This window comes from Pristiophorus japonicus, chromosome 3 (genome assembly GCF_044704955.1).
Source record: "Pristiophorus japonicus isolate sPriJap1 chromosome 3, sPriJap1.hap1, whole genome shotgun sequence".
NCBI classification, from domain to species: Eukaryota; Metazoa; Chordata; class Chondrichthyes; family Pristiophoridae; genus Pristiophorus; species Pristiophorus japonicus.
Genome location: NC_091979.1, coordinates 481,190 through 504,927, shown reverse-complemented (window position 1 = coordinate 504,927; position 23,738 = coordinate 481,190). Strand labels below are relative to the sequence as shown.

Here is a 23,738-nt window from a genome sequence, read left to right as displayed (position 1 = left end):
CTGTGACAGCAATGCGCTGTGCAGGCGAGTGCACGACAGAAGGTATTGCAAAGCCTGGAGGAGGGAGCGATTCGTGTCAGACAGTGATGGTCGCAGATTGGGTATGCTGTGTTAGAGCCTGGATAGCTCAGTCGGTAGAGCATCAGACTTTTAATCTGAGGGTCCAGGGTTCAAGTCCCTGTTCGGGAGTTGTGTTTAAAGCACGAGTTTTAATTTCCACGTTCGTGCAGCCTGATAAAACACAAACTGACAAGGTCAGACCATCTTGCCTTCCTCAGAAAACGAACTGCTGAAAATCCACAGCTTGCAATCATGAGAGCTCGATTTCCACGAGCATAGTCGTTCCCTGTTTTACTATAGGTGTCCATATTTCTACCTCTGTTTATCTGATGGGCTGATTTTGCTGCTGCAAGTCCGACGACAAATCTGATCATTTTGCCTCTTGTTTGTGATTTGCCCAAGGGAGGAAATATTGAGCGCCCGTATTGAGCGTCTCAATTCATTTTAACTTTTACATACATTGGCTTGATTGCTCGTCAATCTTTCACAATCAATCTTTGTACAAATTATGCTCGTCATTGAAATTGCAAGGCCCTTATCATTGTGGTGGATCTGTGAGGCTCACTCTCCAACGCCAGGATATTCTTCGTCAGGAGATGATCCTCAACTGAATGAAGTGTTCTCGATGGCTTATGAAAATGTTCCATACATCTGACGCCTTGTACACTCCCGCATGTAGCGCAGGACCCCTTGAGGTAAAGAGCAGCGTTATGTTCGAAATTTGATGTTGTTTTGAACATGTCTACCAGTTTTTATTGATGTGTGAACTTCAACTCACGAACTATTATCCTCCTTGTCACTCAGTTGCTTCACATCATTTAGAAAAATGCTGGGAATTATGTTACTTGCTTCGAAAGTAGATTATGTCACGCACATTGAACTGCAGTTGCCATAGTTGTGCCCACTCACTTAATCTGTCTATGTGCCATTGGTTACTTATCACTGCCATTTGTCGCATTACAGCAGCACCACCACAGTGTCCACATGACAACTGAATATGAAAAACTCTGTGATGGTTGATTGAAGCCAGTAATAAATATGATGAAGTGTAGGTCCCTGCATTTCTCACAATTCATGCCGCTGCTCACAAATGAGCCGATTGTCGAATGGAGCCTATTTCTTCTGTCAATCTTGCAGGTGGAAACCATTCTGTGACAGCAATGCGCTGTGCAGGCGAGTGCACGACAGAAGGTATTGCAAAGCCTGGAGGAGGGAGCGATTCGTGTCAGACAGTGATGGTCGCAGATTGGGTATGCTGTGTTAGAGCCTGGATAGCTCAGTCGGTAGAGCATCAGACTTTTAATCTGAGGGTCCAGGGTTCAAGTCCCTGTTCGGGAGTTGTGTTTAAAGCACGAGTTTTAATTTCCACGTTCGTGCAGCCTGATAAAACACAAACTGACAAGGTCAGACCATCTTGCCTTCCTCAGAAAACGAACTGCTGAAAATCCACAGCTTGCAATCATGAGAGCTCGATTTCCACGAGCATAGTCGTTCCCTGTTTTACTATAGGTGTCCATATTTCTACCTCTGTTTATCTGATGGGCTGATTTTGCTGCTGCAAGTCCGACGACAAATCTGATCATTTTGCCTCTTGTTTGTGATTTGCCCAAGGGAGGAAATATTGAGCGCCCGTATTGAGCGTCTCAATTCATTTTAACTTTTACATACATTGGCTTGATTGCTCGTCAATCTTTCACAATCAATCTTTGTACAAATTATGCTCGTCATTGAAATTGCAAGGCCCTTATCATTGTGGTGGATCTGTGAGGCTCACTCTCCAACGCCAGGATATTCTTCGTCAGGAGATGATCCTCAACTGAATGAAGTGTTCTCGATGGCTTATGAAAATGTTCCATACATCTGACGCCTTGTACACTCCCGCATGTAGCGCAGGACCCCTTGAGGTAAAGAGCAGCATTATGTTCGAAATTTGATGTTGTTTTGAACATGTCTACCAGTTTTTATTGATGTGTGAACTTCAACTCACGAACTATTATCCTCCTTGTCACTCAGTTGCTTCACATCATTTAGAAAAATGCTGGGAATTATGTTACTTGCTTCGAAAGTAGATTATGTCACGCACATTGAACTGCAGTTGCCATAGTTGTGCCCACTCACTTAATCTGTCTATGTGCCATTGGTTACTTATCACTGCCATTTGTCGCATTACAGCAGCACCACCACAGTGTCCACATGACAACTGAATATGAAAAACTCTGTGATGGTTGATTGAAGCCAGTAATAAATATGATGAAGTGTAGGTCCCTGCATTTCTCACAATTCATGCCGCTGCTCACAAATGAGCCGATTGTCGAATGGAGCCTATTTCTTCTGTCAATCTTGCAGGTGGAAACCATTCTGTGACAGCAATGCGCTGTGCAGGCGAGTGCACGACAGAAGGTATTGCAAAGCCTGGAGGAGGGAGCGATTCGTGTCAGACAGTGATGGTCGCAGATTGGATATGCTGCGTTTGAGCCTGGATAGCTCAGTCGGTAGAGCATCAGACTTTGAATCTGAGGGTCCAGGGTTCAAGTCCCTGTTTGGGCGTTGTGTTTAAAGCACGACTTTTAATTTCCACGTTCGTGCAGCCTGATAAAACACAAACTGACAAGGTCAGACCATCTTGCCTTCCTCAGAAAACGAACTGCTGAAAATCCACAGCTTGCAATCATGAGAGCTCGATTTCCACGAGCATAGTCGTTCCCTGTTTTACTATTGGTGTCCATATTTCTACCTCTGTTTATCTGATGGGCTGATTTTGCTGCTGCAAGTCCGACGACAAATCTGATCATTTTGCCTCTTGTTTGTGATTTGTCCAAGGGAGGAAATATTGAGCGCCCGTATTGAGCGTCTCAATTCATTTTAACTTTTACATACATTGGCTTGATTGCTCCTCAATCTTTCACAATCAATCTTTGTACAAATTATGCTCGTCATTGAAATTGCAAGGCCCTTATCATTGTGGTGGATCTGTGAGGCTCACGCTCCAACGCCAGGATATTCTTCGTCAGGAGATGATCCTCAACTGAATGAAGTGTTCTCGATGGCTTATGAAAATGTTCCATACATCTGACGCCTTGTACACTACCGCATGTAGCGCAGGACCCCTTGAGGTAAAGAGCAGCGTTATGTTCGAAATTTGATGTTGTTTTGAACATGTCTACCAGTTTTTATTGATGTGTGAACTTCAACTCACGAACTATTATCCTCCTTGTCACTCAGTTGCTTCACATCATTTAGAAAAATGCTGGGAATTATGTTACTTGCTTCGAAAGTAGATTATGTCACGCACATTGAACTGCAGTTGCCATAGTTGTGCCCACTCACTTAATCTGTCTATGTGCCATTGGTTACTTATCACTGCCATTTGTCGCATTACAGCAGCACCACCACAGTGTCCACATGACAACTGAATATGAAAAACTCTGTGATGGTTGATTGAAGCCAGTAATAAATATGATGAAGTGTAGGTCCCTGCATTTCTCACAATTCATGCCGCTGCTCACAAATGAGCCGATTGTCGAATGGAGCCTATTTCTTCTGTCAATCTTGCAGGTGGAAACCATTCTGTGACAGCAATGCGCTGTGCAGGCGAGTGCACGACAGAAGGTATTGCAAAGCCTGGAGGAGGGAGCGATTCGTGTCAGACAGTGATGGTCGCAGATTGGGTATGCTGTGTTAGAGCCTGGATAGCTCAGTCGGTAGAGCATCAGACTTTTAATCTGAGGGTCCAGGGTTCAAGTCCCTGTTCGGGCGTTGTGTTTAAAGCACGAGTTTTAATTTCCACGTTCGTGCAGCCTGATAAAACACAAACTGACAAGGTCAGACCATCTTGCCTTCCTCAGAAAACGAACTGCTGAAAATCCACAGCTTGCAATCATGAGAGCTCGATTTCCACGAGCATAGTCGTTCCCTGTTTTACTATAGGTGTCCATATTTCTACCTCTGTTTATCTGATGGGCTGATTTTGCTGCTGCAAGTCCGACGACAAATCTGATCATTTTGCCTCTTGTTTGTGATTTGCCCAAGGGAGGAAATATTGAGCGCCCGTATTGAGCGTCTCAATTCATTTTAACTTTTACATACATTGGCTTGATTGCTCGTCAATCTTTCACAATCAATCTTTGTACAAATTATGCTCGTCATTGAAATTGCAAGGCCCTTATCATTGTGGTGGATCTGTGAGGCTCACTCTCCAACGCCAGGATATTCTTCGTCAGGAGATGATCCTCAACTGAATGAAGTGATCTCGATGGTTTATGAAAATGTTCCATACATCTGACGCCTTGTACACTCCCGCATGTAGCGCAGGACCCCTTGAGGTAAAGAGCAGCGTTATGTTCGAAATTTGATGTTGTTTTGAACATGTCTACCAGTTTTTATTGATGTGTGAACTTCAACTCACGAACTATTATCCTCCTTGTCACTCAGTTGCTTCACATCATTTAGAAAAATGCTGGGAATTATGTTACTTGCTTCGAAAGTAGATTATGTCACGCACATTGAACTGCAGTTGCCATAGTTGTGCCCACTCACTTAATCTGTCTATGTGCCATTGGTTACTTATCACTGCCATTTGTCGCATTACAGCAGCACCACCACAGTGTCCACATGACAACTGAATATGAAAAACTCTGTGATGGTTGATTGAAGCCAGTAATAAATATGATGAAGTGTAGGTCCCTGCATTTCTCACAATTCATGCCGCTGCTCACAAATGAGCCGATTGTCGAATGGAGCCTATTTCTTCTGTCAATCTTGCAGGTGGAAACCATTCTGTGACAGCAATGCGCTGTGCAGGCGAGTGCACGACAGAAGGTATTGCAAAGCCTGGAGGAGGGAGCGATTCGTGTCAGACAGTGATGGTCGCAGATTGGGTATGCTGCGTTTGAGCCTGGATAGCTCAGTCGGTAGAGCATCAGGCTTTTAATCTGAGGGTCCAGGGTTCAAGTCCCTGTTTGGGTGTTGTGTTTAAAGCACGAGTTTTAATTTCCACATTCGTGCAGCCTGATAAAACACAAACTGACAAGGTCAGACCATCTTGCCTTCCTCAGAAAACGAACTGCTGAAAATCCACAGCTTGCAATCATGAGAGCTCGATTTCCACGAGCATAGTCGTTCCCTGTTTTACTATAGGTGTCCATATTTCTACCTCTGTTTATCTGATGGGCTGATTTTGCTGCTGCAAGTCCGACGACAAATCTGATCATTTTGCCTCTTGTTTGTGATTTGCCCAAGGGAGGAAATATTGAGCGCCCGTATTGAGCGTCTCAATTCATTTTAACTTTTACATACATTGGCTTGATTGCTCCTCAATCTTTCACAATCAATCTTTGTACAAATTATGCTCGTCATTGAAATTGCAAGGCCCTTATCATTGTGGTGGATCTGTGAGGCTCACTCTCCAACGCCAGGATATTCTTCGTCAGGAGATGATCCTCAACTGAATGGAGTGTTCTCGATGGCTTATGAAAATGTTCCATACATCTGACGCCTTGTACACTCCCGCATGTAGCGCAGGACCCCTTGAGGTAAAGAGCAGCATTATGTTCGAAATTTGATGTTGTTTTGAACATGTCTACCAGTTTTTATTGATGTGTGAACTTCAACTCACGAACTATTATCCTCCTTGTCACTCAGTTGCTTCACATCATTTAGAAAAATGCTGGGAATTATGTTACTTGCTTCGAAAGTAGATTATGTCACGCACATTGAACTGCAGTTGCCATAGTTGTGCCCACTCACTTAATCTGTCTATGTGCCATTGGTTACTTATCACTGCCATTTGTCGCATTACAGCAGCACCACCACAGTGTCCACATGACAACTGAATATGAAAAACTCTGTGATGGTTGATTGAAGCCAGTAATAAATATGATGAAGTGTAGGTCCCTGCATTTCTCACAATTCATGCCGCTGCTCACAAATGAGCCGATTGTCGAATGGAGCCTATTTCTTCTGTCAATCTTGCAGGTGGAAACCATTCGGTGACAGCAATGCGCTGTGCAGGCGAGTGCACGACAGAAGGTATTGCAAAGCCTGGAGGAGGGAGCGATTCGTGTCAGACAGTGATGGTCGCAGATTGGGTATGCTGCGTTTGAGCTTGGATAGCTCAGTCGGTAGAGCATCAGGCTTTTAATCTGAGGGTCCATGGTTCAAGTCCCTGTTCGGGCGTTGTGTTTAAAGCAAGACTTTTAATTTCCACGATCGTGCAGCCTGATAAAACACAAATGACAAGGTCAGACCATCTTGCCTTCCTCAGAAAACGAACTGCTGAAAATCCACAGCTTGCAATCATGAGAGCTCGATTTCCACGAGCATAGTCGTTCCCTGTTTTACTATAGGTGTCCATATTTCTACCTCTGTTTATCTGATGGGCTGATTTTGCTGCTGCAAGTCCGACGACAAATCTGATCATTTTGCCTCTTGTTTGTGATTTGCCCAAGGGAGGAAATATTGAGCGCCCGTATTGAGCGTCTCAATTCATTTTAACTTTTACATACATTGGCTTGATTGCTCGTCAATCTTTCACAATCAATCTTTGTACAAATTATGCTCGTCATTGAAATTGCAAGGCCCTTATCATTGTGGTGGATCTGTGAGGCTCACTCTCCAACGCCAGGATATTCTTCGTCAGGAGATGATCCTCAACTGAATGAAGTGATCTCGATGGCTTATGAAAATGTTCCATACATCTGACGCCTTGTACACTCCCGCATGTAGCGCAGGACCCCTTGAGGTAAAGAGCAGCGTTATGTTCGAAATTTGATGTTGTTTTGAACATGTCTACCAGTTTTTATTGATGTGTGAACTTCAACTCACGAACTATTATCCTCCTTGTCACTCAGTTGCTTCACATCATTTAGAAAAATGCTGGGAATTATGTTACTTGCTTCGAAAGTAGATTATGTCACGCACATTGAACTGCAGTTGCCATAGTTGTGCCCACTCACTTAATCTGTCTATGTGCCATTGCTTACTTATCACTGCCATTTGTCGCATTACAGCAGCACCACCACAGTGTCCACATGACAACTGAATATGAAAAACTCTGTGATGGTTGATTGAAGCCAGTAATAAATATGATGAAGTGTAGGTCCCTGCATTTCTCACAATTCATGCCGCTGCTCACAAATGAGCCGATTGTCGAATGGAGCCTATTTCTTCTGTCAATCTTGCAGGTGGAAACCATTCGGTGACAGCAATGCGCTGTGCAGGCGAGTGCACGACAGAAGGTATTGCAAAGCCTGGAGGAGGGAGCGATTCGTGTCAGACAGTGATGGTCGCAGATTGGGTATGCTGCGTTTGAGCTTGGATAGCTCAGTCGGTAGAGCATCAGACTTTTAATCTGAGGGTCCATGGTTCAAGTCCCTGTTCGGGCGTTGTGTTTAAAGCACGACTTTTAATTTCCACGATCGTGCAGCCTGATAAAACACAAACTGACAAGATCAGACCATCTTGCCTTCCTCAGAAAACGATCTGCTGAAAATCCACAGCTTGCAATCATGAGAGCTCGATTTCCACGAGCATAGTCGTTCCCTGTTTTACTATAGGTGTCCATATTTCTACCTCTGTTTATCTGATGGGCTGATTTTGCTGCTGCAAGTCCGACGACAAATCTGATCATTTTGCCTCTTGTTTGTGATTTGCCCAAGGGAGGAAATATTGAGCGCCCGTATTGAGCGTCTCAATTCATTTTAACTTTTACATACATTGGCTTGATTGCTCGTCAATCTTTCACAATCAATCTTTGTACAAATTATGCTCGTCATTGAAATTGCAAGGCCCTTATCATTGTGGTGGATCTGTGAGGCTCACTCTCCAACGCCAGGATATTCTTCGTCAGGAGATGATCCTCAACTGAATGAAGTGTTCTCGATGGCTTATGAAAATGTTCCATACATCTGACGCCTTGTACACTCCCGCATGTAGCGCAGGACCCCTTGAGGTAAAGAGCAGCGTTATGTTCGAAATTTGATGTTGTTTTGAACATGTCTACCAGTTTTTATTGATGTGTGAACTTCAACTCACGAACTATTATCCTCCTTGTCACTCAGTTGCTTCACATCATTTAGAAAAATGCTGGGAATTATGTTACTTGCTTCGAAAGTAGATTATGTCACGCACATTGAACTGCAGTTGCCATAGTTGTGCCCACTCACTTAATCTGTCTATGTGCCATTGGTTACTTATCACTGCCATTTGTCGCATTACAGCAGCACCACCACAGTGTCCACATGACAACTGAATATGAAAAACTCTGTGATGGTTGATTGAAGCCAGTAATAAATATGATGAAGTGTAGGTCCCTGCATTTCTCACAATTCATGCCGCTGCTCACAAATGAGCCGATTGTCGAATGGAGCCTATTTCTTCTGTCAATCTTGCAGGTGGAAACCATTCTGTGACAGCAATGCGCTGTGCAGGCGAGTGCACGACAGAAGGTATTGCAAAGCCTGGAGGAGGGAGCGATTCGTGTCAGACAGTGATGGTCGCAGATTGGGTATGCTGTGTTTGAGCCTGGATAGCTCAGTCGGTAGAGCATCAGACTTTTAATCTGAGGGTCCAGGGTTCAAGTCCCTGTTCGGGCGTTGTGTTTAAAGCACGACTTTTAATTTCCACGTTCGTGCAGCCTGATAAAACACAAATGACAAGGTCAGACCATCTTGCCTTCCTCAGAAAACGAACTGCTGAAAATCCACAGCTTGCAATCATGAGAGCTCGATTTCCACGAGCATAGTCGTTCCCTGTTTTACTATAGGTGTCCATATTTCTACCTCTGTTTATCTGATGGGCTGGTTTTGCTGCTGCAAGTCCGACGACAAATCTGATCATTTTGCCTCTTGTTTGTGATTTGCCCAAGGGAGGAAATATTGAGCGCCCGTATTGAGCGTCTCAATTCATTTTAACTTTTACATACATTGGCTTGATTGCTCGTCAATCTTTCACAATCAATCTTTGTACAAATTATGCTCGTCATTGAAATTGCAAGGCCCTTATCATTGTGGTGGATCTGTGAGGCTCACTCTCCAACGCCAGGATATTCTTCGTCAGGAGATGATCCTCAACTGAATGAAGTGATCTCGATGGCTTATGAAAATGTTCCATACATCTGACGCCTTGTACACTCCCGCATGTAGCGCAGGACCCCTTGAGGTAAAGAGCAGCGTTATGTTCGAAATTTGATGTTGTTTTGAACATGTCTACCAGTTTTTATTGATGTGTGAACTTCAACTCACGAACTATTATCCTCCTTGTCACTCAGTTGCTTCACATCATTCAGAAAAATGCTGGGAATTATGTTACTTGCTTCGAAAGTAGATTATGTCACGCACATTGAACTGCAGTTGCCATAGTTGTGCCCACTCACTTAATCTGTCTATGTGCCATTGCTTACTTATCACTGCCATTTGTCGCATTACAGCAGCACCACCACAGTGTCCACATGACAACTGAATATGAAAAACTCTGTGATGGTTGATTGAAGCCAGTAATAAATATGATGAAGTGCAGGTCCCTGCATTTCTCACAATTCATGCCGCTGCTCACAAATGAGCCGATTGTCGAATGGAGCCTATTTCTTCTGTCAATCTTGCAGGTGGAAACCATTCTGTGACAGCAATGCGCTGTGCAGGCGAGTGCACGACAGAAGGTATTGCAAAGCCTGGAGGGGGGAGCGATTCGTATCAGACAGTGATGTTCGCAGATTGGGTACGTTGCGTTAGAGCCTGGATAGCTCAGTCGGTAGAGCATCAGACTTTTAATCTGAGGGTCCAGGGTTCAAGTCCCTGTTCGGGCGTTGTGTTTAAAGCACGACTTTTAATTTCCACGTTCGTGCAGCCTGATAAAACACAAACTGACAAGGTCAGACCATCTTGCCTTCCTCAGAAAACGATCTGCTGAAAATCCACAGCTTGCAATCATGAGAGCTCGATTTCCACGAGCATAGTCGTTCCCTGTTTTACTATAGGTGTCCATATTTCTACCTCTGTTTATCTGATGGGCTGATTTTGCTGCTGCAAGTCCGACGACAAATCTGATCATTTTGCCTCTTGTTTGTGATTTGCCCAAGGGAGGAAATATTGAGCGCCCGTATTGAGCGTCTCAATTCATTTTAACTTTTACATACATTGGCTTGATTGCTCGTCAATCTTTCACAATCAATCTTTGTACAAATTATGCTCGTCATTGAAATTGCAAGGCCCTTATCATTGTGGTGGATCTGTGAGGCTCACTCTCCAACGCCAGGATATTCTTCGTCAGGAGATGATCCTCAACTGAATGAAGTGTTCTCGATGGCTTATGAAAATGTTCCATACATCTGACGCCTTGTACACTCCCGCATGTAGCGCAGGACCCCTTGAGGTAAAGAGCAGCGTTATGTTCGAAATTTGATGTTGTTTTGAACATGTCTACCAGTTTTTATTGATGTGTGAACTTCAACTCACGAACTATTATCCTCCTTGTCACTCAGTTGCTTCACATCATTTAGAAAAATGCTGGGAATTATGTTACTTGCTTCGAAAGTAGATTATGTCACGCACATTGAACTGCAGTTGCCATAGTTGTGCCCACTCACTTAATCTGTCTATGTGCCATTGGTTACTTATCACTGCCATTTGTCGCATTACAGCAGCACCACCACAGTGTCCACATGACAACTGAATATGAAAAACTCTGTGATGGTTGATTGAAGCCAGTAATAAATATGATGAAGTGTAGGGCCCTGCATTTCTCACAATTCATGCCGCTGCTCACAAATGAGCCGATTGTCGAATGGAGCCTATTTCTTCTGTCAATCTTGCAGGTGGAAACCATTCTGTGACAGCAATGCGCTGTGCAGGCGAGTGCACGACAGAAGGTATTGCAAAGCCTGGAGGAGGGAGCGATTCGTGTCAGACAGTGATGGTCGCAGATTGGGTATGCTGCGTTAGAGCCTGGATAGCTCAGTCGGTAGAGCATCAGACTTTTAATCTGAGGGTCCAGGGTTCAAGTCCCTGTTCGGGTGTTGTGTTTAAAGCACGAGTTTTAATTTCCACGTTCGTGCAGCCTGATAAAACACAAACTGACAAGGTCAGACCATCTTGCCTTCCTCAGAAAACGAACTGCTGAAAATCCACAGCTTGCAATCATGAGAGCTCGATTTCCACGAGCATAGTCGTTCCCTGTTTTACTATAGGTGTCCATATTTCTACCTCTGTTTATCTGATGGGCTGATTTTGCTGCTGCAAGTCCGACGACAAATCTGATCATTTTGCCTGTTGTTTGTGATTTGCCCAAGGGAGGAAATATTGAGCGCCCGTATTGAGCGTCTCAATTCATTTTAACTTTTACATACATTGGCTTGATTGCTCGTCAATCTTTCACAATCAATCTTTGTACAAATTATGCTCGTCATTGAAATTGCAAGGCCCTTATCATTGTGGTGGATCTGTGAGGCTCACTCTCCAACGCCAGGATATTCTTCGTCAGGAGATGATCCTCAACTGAATGAAGTGTTCTCGATGGCTTATGAAAATGTTCCATACATCTGACGCCTTGTACACTCCCGCATGTAGCGCAGGACCCCTTGAGGTAAAGAGCAGCGTTATGTTCGAAATTTGATGTTGTTTTGAACATGTCTACCAGTTTTTATTGATGTGTGAACTTCAACTCACGAACTATTATCCTCCTTGTCACTCAGTTGCTTCACATCATTCAGAAAAATGCTGGGAATTATGTTACTTGCTTCGAAAGTAGATTATGTCACGCACATTGAACTGCAGTTGCCATAGTTGTGCCCACTCACTTAATCTGTCTATGTGCCATTGGTTACTTATCACTGCCATTTGTCGCATTACAGCAGCACCACCACAGTGTCCACATGACAACTGAATATGAAAAACTCTGTGATGGTTGATTGAAGCCAGTAATAAATATGATGAAGTGTAGGTCCCTGCATTTCTCACAATTCATGCCGCTGCTCACAAATGAGCCGATTGTCGAATGGAGCCTATTTCTTCTGTCAATCTTGCAGGTGGAAACCATTCTGTGACAGCAATGCGCTGTGCAGGCGAGTGCACGACAGAAGGTATTGCAAAGCCTGGAGGAGGGAGCGATTCGTGTCAGACAGTGATGGTCGCAGATTGGGTATGCTGTGTTTGAGCCTGGATAGCTCAGTCGGTAGAGCATCAGACTTTTAATCTGAGGGTCCAGGGTTCAAGTCCCTGTTCGGGTGTTGTGTTTAAAGCATGACTTTTAATTTCCACGTTCGTGCAGCCTGATAAAACACAAACTGACAAGGTCAGACCATCTTGCCTTCCTCAGAAAACGATCTGCTGAAAATCCACAGCTTGCAATCATGAGAGCTCGATTTCCACGAGCATAGTCGTTCCCTGTTTTACTATAGGTGTCCATATTTCTACCTCTGTTTATCTGATGGGCTGATTTTGCTGCTGCAAGTCTGACGACAAATCTGATCATTTTGCCTGTTGTTTGTGATTTGCCCAAGGGAGGAAATATTGAGCGCCCGTATTGAGCGTCTCAATTCATTTTAACTTTTACATACATTGGCTTGATTGCTCGTCAATCTTTCACAATCAATCTTTGTACAAATTATGCTCGTCATTGAAATTGCAAGGCCCTTATCATTGTGGTGGATCTGTGAGGCTCACTCTCCAACGCCAGGATATTCTTCGTCAGGAGATGATCCTCAACTGAATGAAGTGATCTCGATGGCTTATGAAAATGTTCCATACATCTGACGCCTTGTACACTCCCGCATGTAGCGCAGGACCCCTTGAGGTAAAGAGCAGCGTTATGTTCGAAATTTGATGTTGTTTTGAACATGTCTACCAGTTTTTATTGATGTGTGAACTTCAACTCACGAACTATTATCCTCCTTGTCACTCAGTTGCTTCACATCATTTAGAAAAATGCTGGGAATTATGTTACTTGCTTCGAAAGTAGATTATGTCACGCACATTGAACTGCAGTTGCCATAGTTGTGCCCACTCACTTAATCTGTCTATGTGCCATTGGTTACTTATCACTGCCATTTGTCGCATTACAGCAGCACCACCACAGTGTCCACATGACAACTGAATATGAAAAACTCTGTGATGGTTGATTGAAGCCAGTAATAAATATGATGAAGTGTAGGTCCCTGCATTTCTCACAATTCATGCCGCTGCTCACAAATGAGCCGATTGTCGAATGGAGCCTATTTCTTCTGTCAATCTTGCAGGTGGAAACCATTCTGTGACAGCAATGCGCTGTGCAGGCGAGTGCACGACAGAAGGTATTGCAAAGCCTGGAGGAGGGAGCGATTCGTGTCAGACAGTGATGGTCGCAGATTGGGTATGCTGCCTTTGAGCCTGGATAGCTCAGTCGGTAGAGCATCAGACTTTTAATATGAGGGTCCAGGGTTCAAGTCCCTGTTCGGGCGTTGTGTTTAAAGCACGAGTTTTAATTTCCACGTTCGTGCAGCCTGATAAAACACAAACTGACAAGGTCAGACCATCTTGCCTTCCTCAGAAAACGATCTGCAGAAAATCCACAGCTTGCAATCATGAGAGCTCGATTTCCACGAGCATAGTCGTTCCCTGTTTTACTTTTGGTGTCCATATTTCTACCTCTGTTTACCTGATGGGCTGATTTTGCTGCTGCAAGTCCGACGACAAATCTGATCATTTTGCCTCTTGTTTGTGATTTGCCCAAGGGAGGAAATATTGAGCGCCCGTATTGAGCGTCTCAATTCATTTTAACTTTTACATACATTGGCTTGATTGCTCGTCAATCTTTCACAATCAATCTTTGTACAAATTATGCTCGTCATTGAAATTGCAAGGCCCTTATCATTGTGGTGGATCTGTGAGGCTCACTCTCCAACGCCAGGATATTCTTCGTCAGGAGATGATCCTCAACTGAATGAAGTGTTCTCGATGGCTTATGAAAATGTTCCATACATCTGACGCCTTGTACACTCCCGCATGTAGCGCAGGACCCCTTGAGGTAAAGAGCAGCATTATGTTCGAAATTTGATGTTGTTTTGAACATGTCTACCAGTTTTTATTGATGTGTGAACTTCAACTCACGAACTATTATCCTCCTTGTCACTCAGTTGCTTCACATCATTTAGAAAAATGCTGGGAATTATGTTACTTGCTTCGAAAGTAGATTATGTCACGCACATTGAACTGCAGTTGCCATAGTTGTGCCCACTCACTTAATCTGTCTATGTGCCATTGGTTACTTATCACTGCCATTTGTCGCATTACAGCAGCACCACCACAGTGTCCACATGTCAACTGAATATGAAAAACTCTGTGATGGTTGATTGAAGCCAGTAATAAATATGATGAAGTGTAGGTCCCTGCATTTCTCACAATTCATGCCGCTGCTCACAAATGAGCCGATTGTCGAATGGAGCCTATTTCTTCTGTCAATCTTGCAGGTGGAAACCATTCTGTGACAGCAATGCGCTGTGCAGGCGAGTGCACGACAGAAGGTATTGCAAAGCCTGGAGGAGGGAGCGATTCGTGTCAGACAGTGATGGTCGCAGATTGGGTATGCTGCGTTTGAGCCTGGATAGCTCAGTTGGTAGAGCATCAGACTTTTAATCTGAGGGTCCAGGGTTCAAGTCCCTGTTTGGGTGTTGTGTTTAAAGCACGACTTTTAATTTCCACGTTCGTGCAGCCTGATAAAACACAAACTGACAAGGTCAGACCATCTTGCCTTCCTCAGAAAACGATCTGCTGAAAATCCACAGCTTGCAATCATGAGAGCTCGATTTCCACGAGCATAGTCGTTCCCTGTTTTACTATAGGTGTCCATATTTCTACCTCTGTTTATCTGATGGGCTGATTTTGCTGCTGCAAGTCCGACGACAAATCTGATCATTTTGCCTGTTGTTTGTGATTTGCCCAAGGGAGGAAATATTGAGCGCCCGTATTGAGCGTCTCAATTCATTTTAACTTTTACATACATTGGCTTGATTGCTCGTCAATCTTTCACAATCAATCTTTGTACAAATTATGCTCGTCATTGAAATTGCAAGGCCCTTATCATTGTGGTGGATCTGTGAGGCTCACTCTCCAACGCCAGGATATTCTTCGTCAGGAGATGATCCTCAACTGAATGAAGTGTTCTCGATGGCTTATGAAAATGTTCCATACATCTGACGCCTTGTACACTCCCGCATGTAGCGCAGGACCCCTTGAGGTAAAGAGCAGCGTTATGTTCGAAATTTGATGTTGTTTTGAACATGTCTACCAGTTTTTATTGATGTGTGAACTTCAACTCACGAACTATTATCCTCCTTGTCACTCAGTTGCTTCACATCATTTAGAAAAATGCTGGGAATTATGTTACTTGCTTCGAAAGTAGATTATGTCACGCACATTGACCTGCAGTTGCCATAGTTGTGCCCACTCACTTAATCTGTCTATGTGCCATTGGTTACTTATCACTGCCATTTGTCGCATTACAGCAGCACCACCACAGTGTCCACATGACAACTGAATATGAAAAACTCTGTGATGGTTGATTGAAGCCAGTAATAAATATGATGAAGTGTAGGTCCCTGCATTTCTCACAATTCATGCCGCTGCTCACAAATGAGCCGATTGTCGAATGGAGCCTATTTCTTCTGTCAATCTTGCAGGTGGAAACCATTCTGTGACAGCAATGCGCTGTGCAGGCGAGTGCACGACAGAAGGTATTGCAAAGCCTGGAGGAGGGAGCGATTCGTGTCAGACAGTGATGTTCGCAGATTGGGTATGCTGCGTTCGAGCCTGGATAGCTCAGTCGGTAGAGCATCAGACTTTTAATCTGAGGGTCCAGGGTTCAAGTCCCTGTTCGGGCGTTGTGTTTAAAGCACGAGTTTTAATTTCCACGTTCGTGCAGCCTGATAAAACACAAACTGACAAGGTCAGACCATCTTGCCTTCCTCAGAAAACGAACTGCTGAAAATCCACAGCTTGCAATCATGAGAGCTCGATTTCCACGAGCATAGTCGTTCCCTGTTTTACTATAGGTGTCCATATTTGTACCTCTGTTTATCTGATGGGCTGATTTTGCTGCTGCAAGTCCGACGACAAATCTGATCATTTTGCCTCTTGTTTGTGATTTGCCCAAGGGAGGAAATATTGAGCGCCCGTATTGAGCGTCTCAATTCATTTTAACTTTTACATACATTGGCTTGATTGCTCGTCAATCTTTCACAATCAATCTTTGTACAAATTATGCTCGTCATTGAAATTGCAAGGCCCTTATCATTGTGGTGGATCTGTGAGGCTCACTCTCCAACGCCAGGATATTCTTCGTCAGGAGATGATCCTCAACTGAATGAAGTGTTCTCGATGGCTTATGAAAATGTTCCATACATCTGACGCCTTGTACACTCCCGCATGTAGCGCAGGACCCCTTGAGGTAAAGAGCAGCGTTATGTTCGAAATTTGATGTTGTTTTGAACATGTCTACCAGTTTTTATTGATGTGTGAACTTCAACTCACGAACTATTATCTTCCTTGTCACTCAGTTGCTTCACATCATTTAGAAAAATGCTGGGAATTATGTTACTTGCTTCGAAAGTAGATTATGTCACGCACATTGAACTGCAGTTGCCATAGTTGTGCCCACTCACTTAATCTGTCTATGTGCCATTGGTTACTTATCACTGCCATTTGTCGCATTACAGCAGCACCACCACAGTGTCCACATGACAACTGAATATGAAAAACTCTGTGATGGTTGATTGAAGCCAGTAATAAATATGATGAAGTGTAGGTCCCTGCATTTCTCACAATTCATGCCGCTGCTCACAAATGAGCCGATTGTCGAATGGAGCCTATTTCTTCTGTCAATCTTGCAGGTGGAAACCATTCTGTGACAGCAATGCGCTGTGCAGGCGAGTGCACGACAGAAGGTATTGCAAAGCCTGGAGGAGGGAGCGATTCGTGTCAGACAGTGATGGTCGCAGATTGGGTATGCTGTGTTAGAGCCTGGATAGCTCAGTCGGTAGAGCATCAGACTTTTAATCTGAGGGTCCAGGGTTCAAGTCCCTGTTCGGGTGTTGTGTTTAAAGCACGACTTTTAATTTCCACATTCGTGCAGCCTGATAAAACACAAACTGACAAGGTCAGACCATCTTGCCTTCCTCAGAAAACGATCTGCAGAAAATCCACAGCTTGCAATCATGAGAGCTCGATTTCCACGAGCATAGTCGTTCCCTGTTTTACTTTTGGTGTCCATATTTCTACCTCTGTTTACCTGATGGGCTGATTTTGCTGCTGCAAGTCCGACGACAAATCTGATCATTTTGCCTCTTGTTTGTGATTTGCCCAAGGGAGGAAATATTGAGCGCCCGTATTGAGCGTCTCAATTCATTTTAACTTTTACATACATTGGCTTGATTGCTCGTCAATCTTTCACAATCAATCTTTGTACAAATTATGCTCGTCATTGAAATTGCAAGGCCCTTATCATTGTGGTGGATCTGTGAGGCTCACTCTCCAACGCCAGGATATTCTTCGTCAGGAGATGATCCTCAACTGAATGAAGTGTTCTCGATGGCTTATGAAAATGTTCCATACATCTGACGCCTTGTACACTCCCGCATGTAGCGCAGGACCCCTTGAGGTAAAGAGCAGCATTATGTTCGAAATTTGATGTTGTTTTGAACATGTCTACCAGTTTTTATTGATGTGTGAACTTCAACTCACGAACTATTATCCTCCTTGTCACTCAGTTGCTTCACATCATTTAGAAAAATGCTGGGAATTATGTTACTTGCTTCGAAAGTAGATTATGTCACGCACATTGAACTGCAGTTGCCATAGTTGTGCCCACTCACTTAATCTGTCTATGTGCCATTGGTTACTTATCACTGCCATTTGTCGCATTACAGCAGCACCACCACAGTGTCCACATGACAACTGAATATGAAAAACTCTGTGATGGTTGATTGAAGCCAGTAATAAATATGATGAAGTGTAGGTCCCTGCATTTCTCACAATTCATGCCGCTGCTCACAAATGAGCCGATTGTCGAATGGAGCCTATTTCTTCTGTCAATCTTGCAGGTGGAAACCATTCTGTGACAGCAATGCGCTGTGCAGGCGAGTGCACGACAGAAGGTATTGCAAAGCCTGGAGGAGGGAGCGATTCGTGTCAGACAGTGATGGTCGCAGATTGGGTATGCTGCGTTTGAGCCTGGATAGCTCAGTTGGTAGAGCATCAGACTTTTAATCTGAGGGTCCAGGGTTCAAGTCCCTGTTTGGGTGTTGTGTTTAAAGCACGACTTTTAATTTCCACGTTCGTGCAGCCTGATAAAACACAAACTGACAAGGTCAGACCATCTTGCCTTCCTCAGAAAACGATCTGCTGAAAATCCACAGCTTGCAATCATGAGAGCTCGATTTCCACGAGCATAGTCGTTCCCTGTTTTACTATAGGTGTCCATATTTCTACCTCTGTTTATCTGATGGGCTGATTTTGCTGCTGCAAGTCCGACGACAAATCTGATCATTTTGCCTGTTGTTTGTGATTTGCCCAAGGGAGGAAATATTGAGCGCCCGTATTGAGCGTCTCAATTCATTTTAACTTTTACATACATTGGCTTGATTGCTCGTCAATCTTTCACAATCAATCTTTGTACAAATTATGCTCGTCATTGAAATTGCAAGGCCCTTATCATTGTGGTGGATCTGTGAGGCTCACTCTCCAACGCCAGGATATTCTTCGTCAGGAGATGATCCTCAACTGAATGAAGTGTTCTCGATGGCTTATGAAAATGTTCCATACATCTGACGCCTTGTACACTCCCGCATGTAGCGCAGGACCCCTTGAGGTAAAGAGCAGCGTTATGTTCGAAATTTGATGTTGTTTTGAACATGTCTACCAGTTTTTATTGATGTGTGAACTTCAACTCACGAACTATTATCCTCCTTGTCACTCAGTTGCTTCACATCATTTAGAAAAATGCTGGGAATTATGTTACTTGCTTCGAAAGTAGATTATGTCACGCACATTGACCTGCAGTTGCCATAGTTGTGCCCACTCACTTAATCTGTCTATGTGCCATTGGTTACTTATCACTGCCATTTGTCGCATTACAGCAGCACCACCACAGTGTCCACATGACAACTGGATATGAAAAACTCTGTGATGGTTGATTGAAGCCAGTAATAAATATGATGAAGTGTAGGTCCCTGCATTTCTCACAATTCATGCCGCTGCTCACAAATGAGCCGATTGTCGAATGGAGCCTATTTCTTCTGTCAATCTTGCAGGTGGAAACCATTCTGTGACAGCAATGCGCTGTGCAGGCGAGTGCACGACAGAAGGTATTGCAAAGCCTGGAGGAGGGAGCGATTCGTGTCAGACAGTGATGTTCGCAGATTGGGTATGCTGCGTTCGAGCCTGGATAGCTCAGTCGGTAGAGCATCAGACTTTTAATCTGAGGGTCCAGGGTTCAAGTCCCTGTTCGGGCGTTGTGTTTAAAGCACGAGTTTTAATTTCCACGTTCGTGCAGCCTGATAAAACACAAACTGACAAGGTCAGACCATCTTGCCTTCCTCAGAAAACGAACTGCTGAAAATCCACAGCTTGCAATCATGAGAGCTCGATTTCCACGAGCATAGTCGTTCCCTGTTTTACTATAGGTGTCCATATTTGTACCTCTGTTTATCTGATGGGCTGATTTTGCTGCTGCAAGTCCGACGACAAATCTGATCATTTTGCCTCTTGTTTGTGATTTGCCCAAGGGAGGAAATATTGAGCGCCCGTATTGAGCGTCTCAATTCATTTTAACTTTTACATACATTGGCTTGATTGCTCGTCAATCTTTCACAATCAATCTTTGTACAAATTATGCTCGTCATTGAAATTGCAAGGCCCTTATCATTGTGGTGGATCTGTGAGGCTCACTCTCCAACGCCAGGATATTCTTCGTCAGGAGATGATCCTCAACTGAATGAAGTGTTCTCGATGGCTTATGAAAATGTTCCATACATCTGACGCCTTGTACACTCCCGCATGTAGCGCAGGACCCCTTGAGGTAAAGAGCAGCGTTATGTTCGAAATTTGATGTTGTTTTGAACATGTCTACCAGTTTTTATTGATGTGTGAACTTCAACTCACGAACTATTATCTTCCTTGTCACTCAGTTGCTTCACATCATTTAGAAAAATGCTGGGAATTATGTTACTTGCTTCGAAAGTAGATTATGTCACGCACATTGAACTGCAGTTGCCATAGTTGTGCCCACTCACTTAATCTGTCTATGTGCCATTGGTTACTTATCACTGCCATTTGTCGCATTACAGCAGCACCACCACAGTGTCCACATGACAACTGAATATGAAAAACTCTGTGATGGTTGATTGAAGCCAGTAATAAATATGATGAAGTGTAGGTCCCTGCATTTCTCACAATTCATGCCGCTGCTCACAAATGAGCCGATTGTCGAATGGAGCCTATTTCTTCTGTCAATCTTGCAGGTGGAAACCATTCTGTGACAGCAATGCGCTGTGCAGGCGAGTGCACGACAGAAGGTATTGCAAAGCCTGGAGGAGGGAGCGATTCGTGTCAGACAGTGATGGTCGCAGATTGGGTATGCTGTGTTAGAGCCTGGATAGCTCAGTCGGTAGAGCATCAGACTTTTAATCTGAGGGTCCAGGGTTCAAGTCCCTGTTCGGGTGTTGTGTTTAAAGCACGACTTTTAATTTCCACATTCGTGCAGCCTGATAAAACACAAACTGACAAGGTCAGACCATCTTGCCTTCCTCAGAAAACGAACTGCTGAAAATCCACAGCTTGCAATCATGAGAGCTCGATTTCCACGAGCATAGTCGTTCCCTGTTTTACTATAGGTGTCCATATTTCTACCTCTGTTTATCTGATGGGCTGATTTTGCTGCTGCAAGTCCGACGACAAATCTGATCATTTTGCCTCTTGTTTGTGATTTGCCCAAGGGAGGAAATATTGAGCGCCCGTATTGAGCGTCTCAATTCATTTTAACTTTTACATACATTGGCTTGATTGCTCGTCAATCTTTCACAATCAATCTTTGTACAAATTATGCTCGTCATTGAAATTGCAAGGCCCTTATCATTGTGGTGGATCTGTGAGGCTCACTCTCCAACGCCAGGATATTCTTCGTCAGGAGATGATCCTCAACTGAATGAAGTGTTCTCGATGGCTTATGAAAATGTTCCATACATCTGACGCCTTGTACACTCCCGCATGTAGCGCAGGACCCCTTGAGGTAAAGAGCAGCGTTATGTTCGAAATTTGATGTTGTTTTGAACATGTCTACCAGTTTTTATTGATGTGTGAACTTCAACTCACGAACTATTATCCTCCTTGTCACTCAGTTGCTTCACATCATTTAGAAAAATGCTGGGAATTATGTTACTTGCTTCGAAAGTAGATTATGTCACGCACATTGAACTGCAGTTGCCATAGTTGTGCCCACTCACTTAATCTGTCTATGTGCCATTGGTTACTTATCACTGCCATTTGTCGCATTACAGCAGCACCACCACAGTGTCCACATGACAACTGAATATGAAAAACTCTGTGATGGTTGATTGAAGCCAGTAATAAATATGATGAAGTGTAGGGCCCTGCATTTCTCACAATTCATGCCGCTGCTCACAAATGAGCCGATTGTCGAATGGAGCCTATTTCTTCTGTCAATCTTGCAGGTGGAAACCATTCTGTGACAGCAATGCGCTGTGCAGGCGAGTGCACGACAGAAGGTATTGCAAAGCCTGGAGGAGGGAGCGATTCGTGTCAGACAGTGATGGTCGCAGATTGGGTATGCTGCGTTAGAGCCTGGATAGCTCAGTCGGTAGAGCATCAGACTTTTAATCTGAGGGTCCAGGGTTCAAGTCCCTGTTCGGGTGTTGTGTTTAAAGCACGAGTTTTAATTTCCACGTTCGTGCAGCCTGATAAAACACAAACTGACAAGGTCAGACCATCTTGCCTTCCTCAGAAAACGAACTGCTGAAAATCCACAGCTTGCAATCATGAGAGCTCGATTTCCACGAGCATAGTCGTTCCCTGTTTTACTATAGGTGTCCATATTTCTACCTCTGTTTATCTGATGGGCTGATTTTGCTGCTGCAAGTCCGACGACAAATCTGATCATTTTGCCTGTTGTTTGTGATTTGCCCAAGGGAGGAAATATTGAGCGCCCGTATTGAGCGTCTCAATTCATTTTAACTTTTACATACATTGGCTTGATTGCTCGTCAATCTTTCACAATCAATCTTTGTACAAATTATGCTCGTCATTGAAATTGCAAGGCCCTTATCATTGTGGTGGATCTGTGAGGCTCACTCTCCAACGCCAGGATATTCTTCGTCAGGAGATGATCCTCAACTGAATGAAGTGTTCTCGATGGCTTATGAAAATGTTCCATACATCTGACGCCTTGTACACTCCCGCATGTAGCGCAGGACCCCTTGAGGTAAAGAGCAGCGTTATGTTCGAAATTTGATGTTGTTTTGAACATGTCTACCAGTTTTTATTGATGTGTGAACTTCAACTCACGAACTATTATCCTCCTTGTCACTCAGTTGCTTCACATCATTTAGAAAAATGCTGGGAATTATGTTACTTGCTTCGAAAGTAGATTATGTCACGCACATTGAACTGCAGTTGCCATAGTTGTGCCCACTCACTTAATCTGTCTATGTGCCATTGGTTACTTATCACTGCCATTTGTCGCATTACAGCAGCACCACCACAGTGTCCACATGACAACTGAATATGAAAAACTCTGTGATGGTTGATTGAAGCCAGTAATAAATATGATGAAGTGTAGGTCCCTGCATTTCTCACAATTCATGCCGCTGCTCACAAATGAGCCGATTGTCGAATGGAGCCTATTTCTTCTGTCAATCTTGCAGGTGGAAACCATTCTGTGACAGCAATGCGCTGTGCAGGCGAGTGCACGACAGAAGGTATTGCAAAGCCTGGAGGAGGGAGCGATTCGTGTCAGACAGTGATGGTCGCAGATTGGGTATGCTGCGTTTGAGCCTGGATAGCTCAGTCGGTAGAGCATCAGACTTTTAATCTGAGGGTCCAGGGTTCAAGTCCCTGTTTGGGTGTTGTGTTTAAAGCACGACTTTTAATTTCCACGTTCGTGCAGCCTGATAAAACACAAACTGACAAGGTCAGACCATCTTGCCTTCCTCAGAAAACGATCTGCTGAAAATCCACAGCTTGCAATCATGAGAGCTCGATTTCCACGAGCATAGTCGTTCCCTGTTTTACTATAGGTGTCCATATTTCTACCTCTGTTTATCTGATGGGCTGATTTTGCTGCTGCAAGTCCGACGACAAATCTGATCATTTTGCCTGTTGTTTGTGATTTGCCCAAGGGAGGAAATATTGAGCGCCCGTATTGAGCGTCTCAATTCATTTTAACTTTTACATACATTGGCTTGATTGCTCGTCAATCTTTCACAATCAATCTTTGTACAAATTATGCTCGTCATTGAAATTGCAAGGCCCTTATCATTGTGGTGGATCTGTGAGGCTCACTCTCCAACGCCAGGATATTCTTCGTCAGGAGATGATCCTCAACTGAATGAAGTGTTCTCGATGGCTTATGAAAATGTTCCATACATCTGACGCCTTGTACACTCCCGCATGTAGCGCAGGACCCCTTGAGGTAAAGAGCAGCGT

General features: G+C 43.9%; 20 non-coding genes across 20 annotated transcripts; all 20 read left to right on the top strand.

The window, feature by feature from the left end:
- The first annotated feature begins 116 nt into the window (after positions 1 to 116).
- On the top strand, positions 117 to 189 carry trnak-uuu (transfer RNA lysine (anticodon UUU)). Its single transcript has one exon. It is a non-coding gene; the product is annotated as a tRNA-Lys (tRNA).
- Positions 190 to 1,325: 1,136 nt separating this feature from the next.
- trnak-uuu (transfer RNA lysine (anticodon UUU)) lies at positions 1,326 to 1,398 on the top strand. Its single transcript has one exon. It is a non-coding gene; the product is annotated as a tRNA-Lys (tRNA).
- Positions 1,399 to 2,534: 1,136 nt separating this feature from the next.
- trnaq-uug (transfer RNA glutamine (anticodon UUG)) lies at positions 2,535 to 2,607 on the top strand. Its single transcript has one exon. It is a non-coding gene; the product is annotated as a tRNA-Gln (tRNA).
- Positions 2,608 to 3,743: 1,136 nt separating this feature from the next.
- trnak-uuu (transfer RNA lysine (anticodon UUU)) lies at positions 3,744 to 3,816 on the top strand. Its single transcript has one exon. It is a non-coding gene; the product is annotated as a tRNA-Lys (tRNA).
- A 1,136-nt stretch (positions 3,817 to 4,952) lies between these two features.
- Positions 4,953 to 5,025, top strand: trnak-uuu (transfer RNA lysine (anticodon UUU)). Its single transcript has one exon. It is a non-coding gene; the product is annotated as a tRNA-Lys (tRNA).
- A 1,136-nt stretch (positions 5,026 to 6,161) lies between these two features.
- trnak-uuu (transfer RNA lysine (anticodon UUU)) lies at positions 6,162 to 6,234 on the top strand. Its single transcript has one exon. It is a non-coding gene; the product is annotated as a tRNA-Lys (tRNA).
- Positions 6,235 to 7,369: 1,135 nt separating this feature from the next.
- On the top strand, positions 7,370 to 7,442 carry trnak-uuu (transfer RNA lysine (anticodon UUU)). Its single transcript has one exon. It is a non-coding gene; the product is annotated as a tRNA-Lys (tRNA).
- Positions 7,443 to 8,578: 1,136 nt separating this feature from the next.
- On the top strand, positions 8,579 to 8,651 carry trnak-uuu (transfer RNA lysine (anticodon UUU)). Its single transcript has one exon. It is a non-coding gene; the product is annotated as a tRNA-Lys (tRNA).
- Positions 8,652 to 9,786: 1,135 nt separating this feature from the next.
- trnak-uuu (transfer RNA lysine (anticodon UUU)) lies at positions 9,787 to 9,859 on the top strand. Its single transcript has one exon. It is a non-coding gene; the product is annotated as a tRNA-Lys (tRNA).
- A 1,136-nt stretch (positions 9,860 to 10,995) lies between these two features.
- trnak-uuu (transfer RNA lysine (anticodon UUU)) lies at positions 10,996 to 11,068 on the top strand. The gene has a single exon. It is a non-coding gene; the product is annotated as a tRNA-Lys (tRNA).
- A 1,136-nt stretch (positions 11,069 to 12,204) lies between these two features.
- On the top strand, positions 12,205 to 12,277 carry trnak-uuu (transfer RNA lysine (anticodon UUU)). The gene has a single exon. It is a non-coding gene; the product is annotated as a tRNA-Lys (tRNA).
- A 1,136-nt stretch (positions 12,278 to 13,413) lies between these two features.
- On the top strand, positions 13,414 to 13,486 carry trnak-uuu (transfer RNA lysine (anticodon UUU)). Its single transcript has one exon. It is a non-coding gene; the product is annotated as a tRNA-Lys (tRNA).
- Positions 13,487 to 14,622: 1,136 nt separating this feature from the next.
- On the top strand, positions 14,623 to 14,695 carry trnak-uuu (transfer RNA lysine (anticodon UUU)). Its single transcript has one exon. It is a non-coding gene; the product is annotated as a tRNA-Lys (tRNA).
- Positions 14,696 to 15,831: 1,136 nt separating this feature from the next.
- trnak-uuu (transfer RNA lysine (anticodon UUU)) lies at positions 15,832 to 15,904 on the top strand. The gene has a single exon. It is a non-coding gene; the product is annotated as a tRNA-Lys (tRNA).
- Positions 15,905 to 17,040: 1,136 nt separating this feature from the next.
- trnak-uuu (transfer RNA lysine (anticodon UUU)) lies at positions 17,041 to 17,113 on the top strand. Its single transcript has one exon. It is a non-coding gene; the product is annotated as a tRNA-Lys (tRNA).
- Positions 17,114 to 18,249: 1,136 nt separating this feature from the next.
- On the top strand, positions 18,250 to 18,322 carry trnak-uuu (transfer RNA lysine (anticodon UUU)). Its single transcript has one exon. It is a non-coding gene; the product is annotated as a tRNA-Lys (tRNA).
- A 1,136-nt stretch (positions 18,323 to 19,458) lies between these two features.
- Positions 19,459 to 19,531, top strand: trnak-uuu (transfer RNA lysine (anticodon UUU)). The gene has a single exon. It is a non-coding gene; the product is annotated as a tRNA-Lys (tRNA).
- Positions 19,532 to 20,667: 1,136 nt separating this feature from the next.
- trnak-uuu (transfer RNA lysine (anticodon UUU)) lies at positions 20,668 to 20,740 on the top strand. Its single transcript has one exon. It is a non-coding gene; the product is annotated as a tRNA-Lys (tRNA).
- A 1,136-nt stretch (positions 20,741 to 21,876) lies between these two features.
- On the top strand, positions 21,877 to 21,949 carry trnak-uuu (transfer RNA lysine (anticodon UUU)). Its single transcript has one exon. It is a non-coding gene; the product is annotated as a tRNA-Lys (tRNA).
- A 1,136-nt stretch (positions 21,950 to 23,085) lies between these two features.
- Positions 23,086 to 23,158, top strand: trnak-uuu (transfer RNA lysine (anticodon UUU)). The gene has a single exon. It is a non-coding gene; the product is annotated as a tRNA-Lys (tRNA).
- The last annotated feature ends 580 nt before the right edge of the window (positions 23,159 to 23,738 follow it).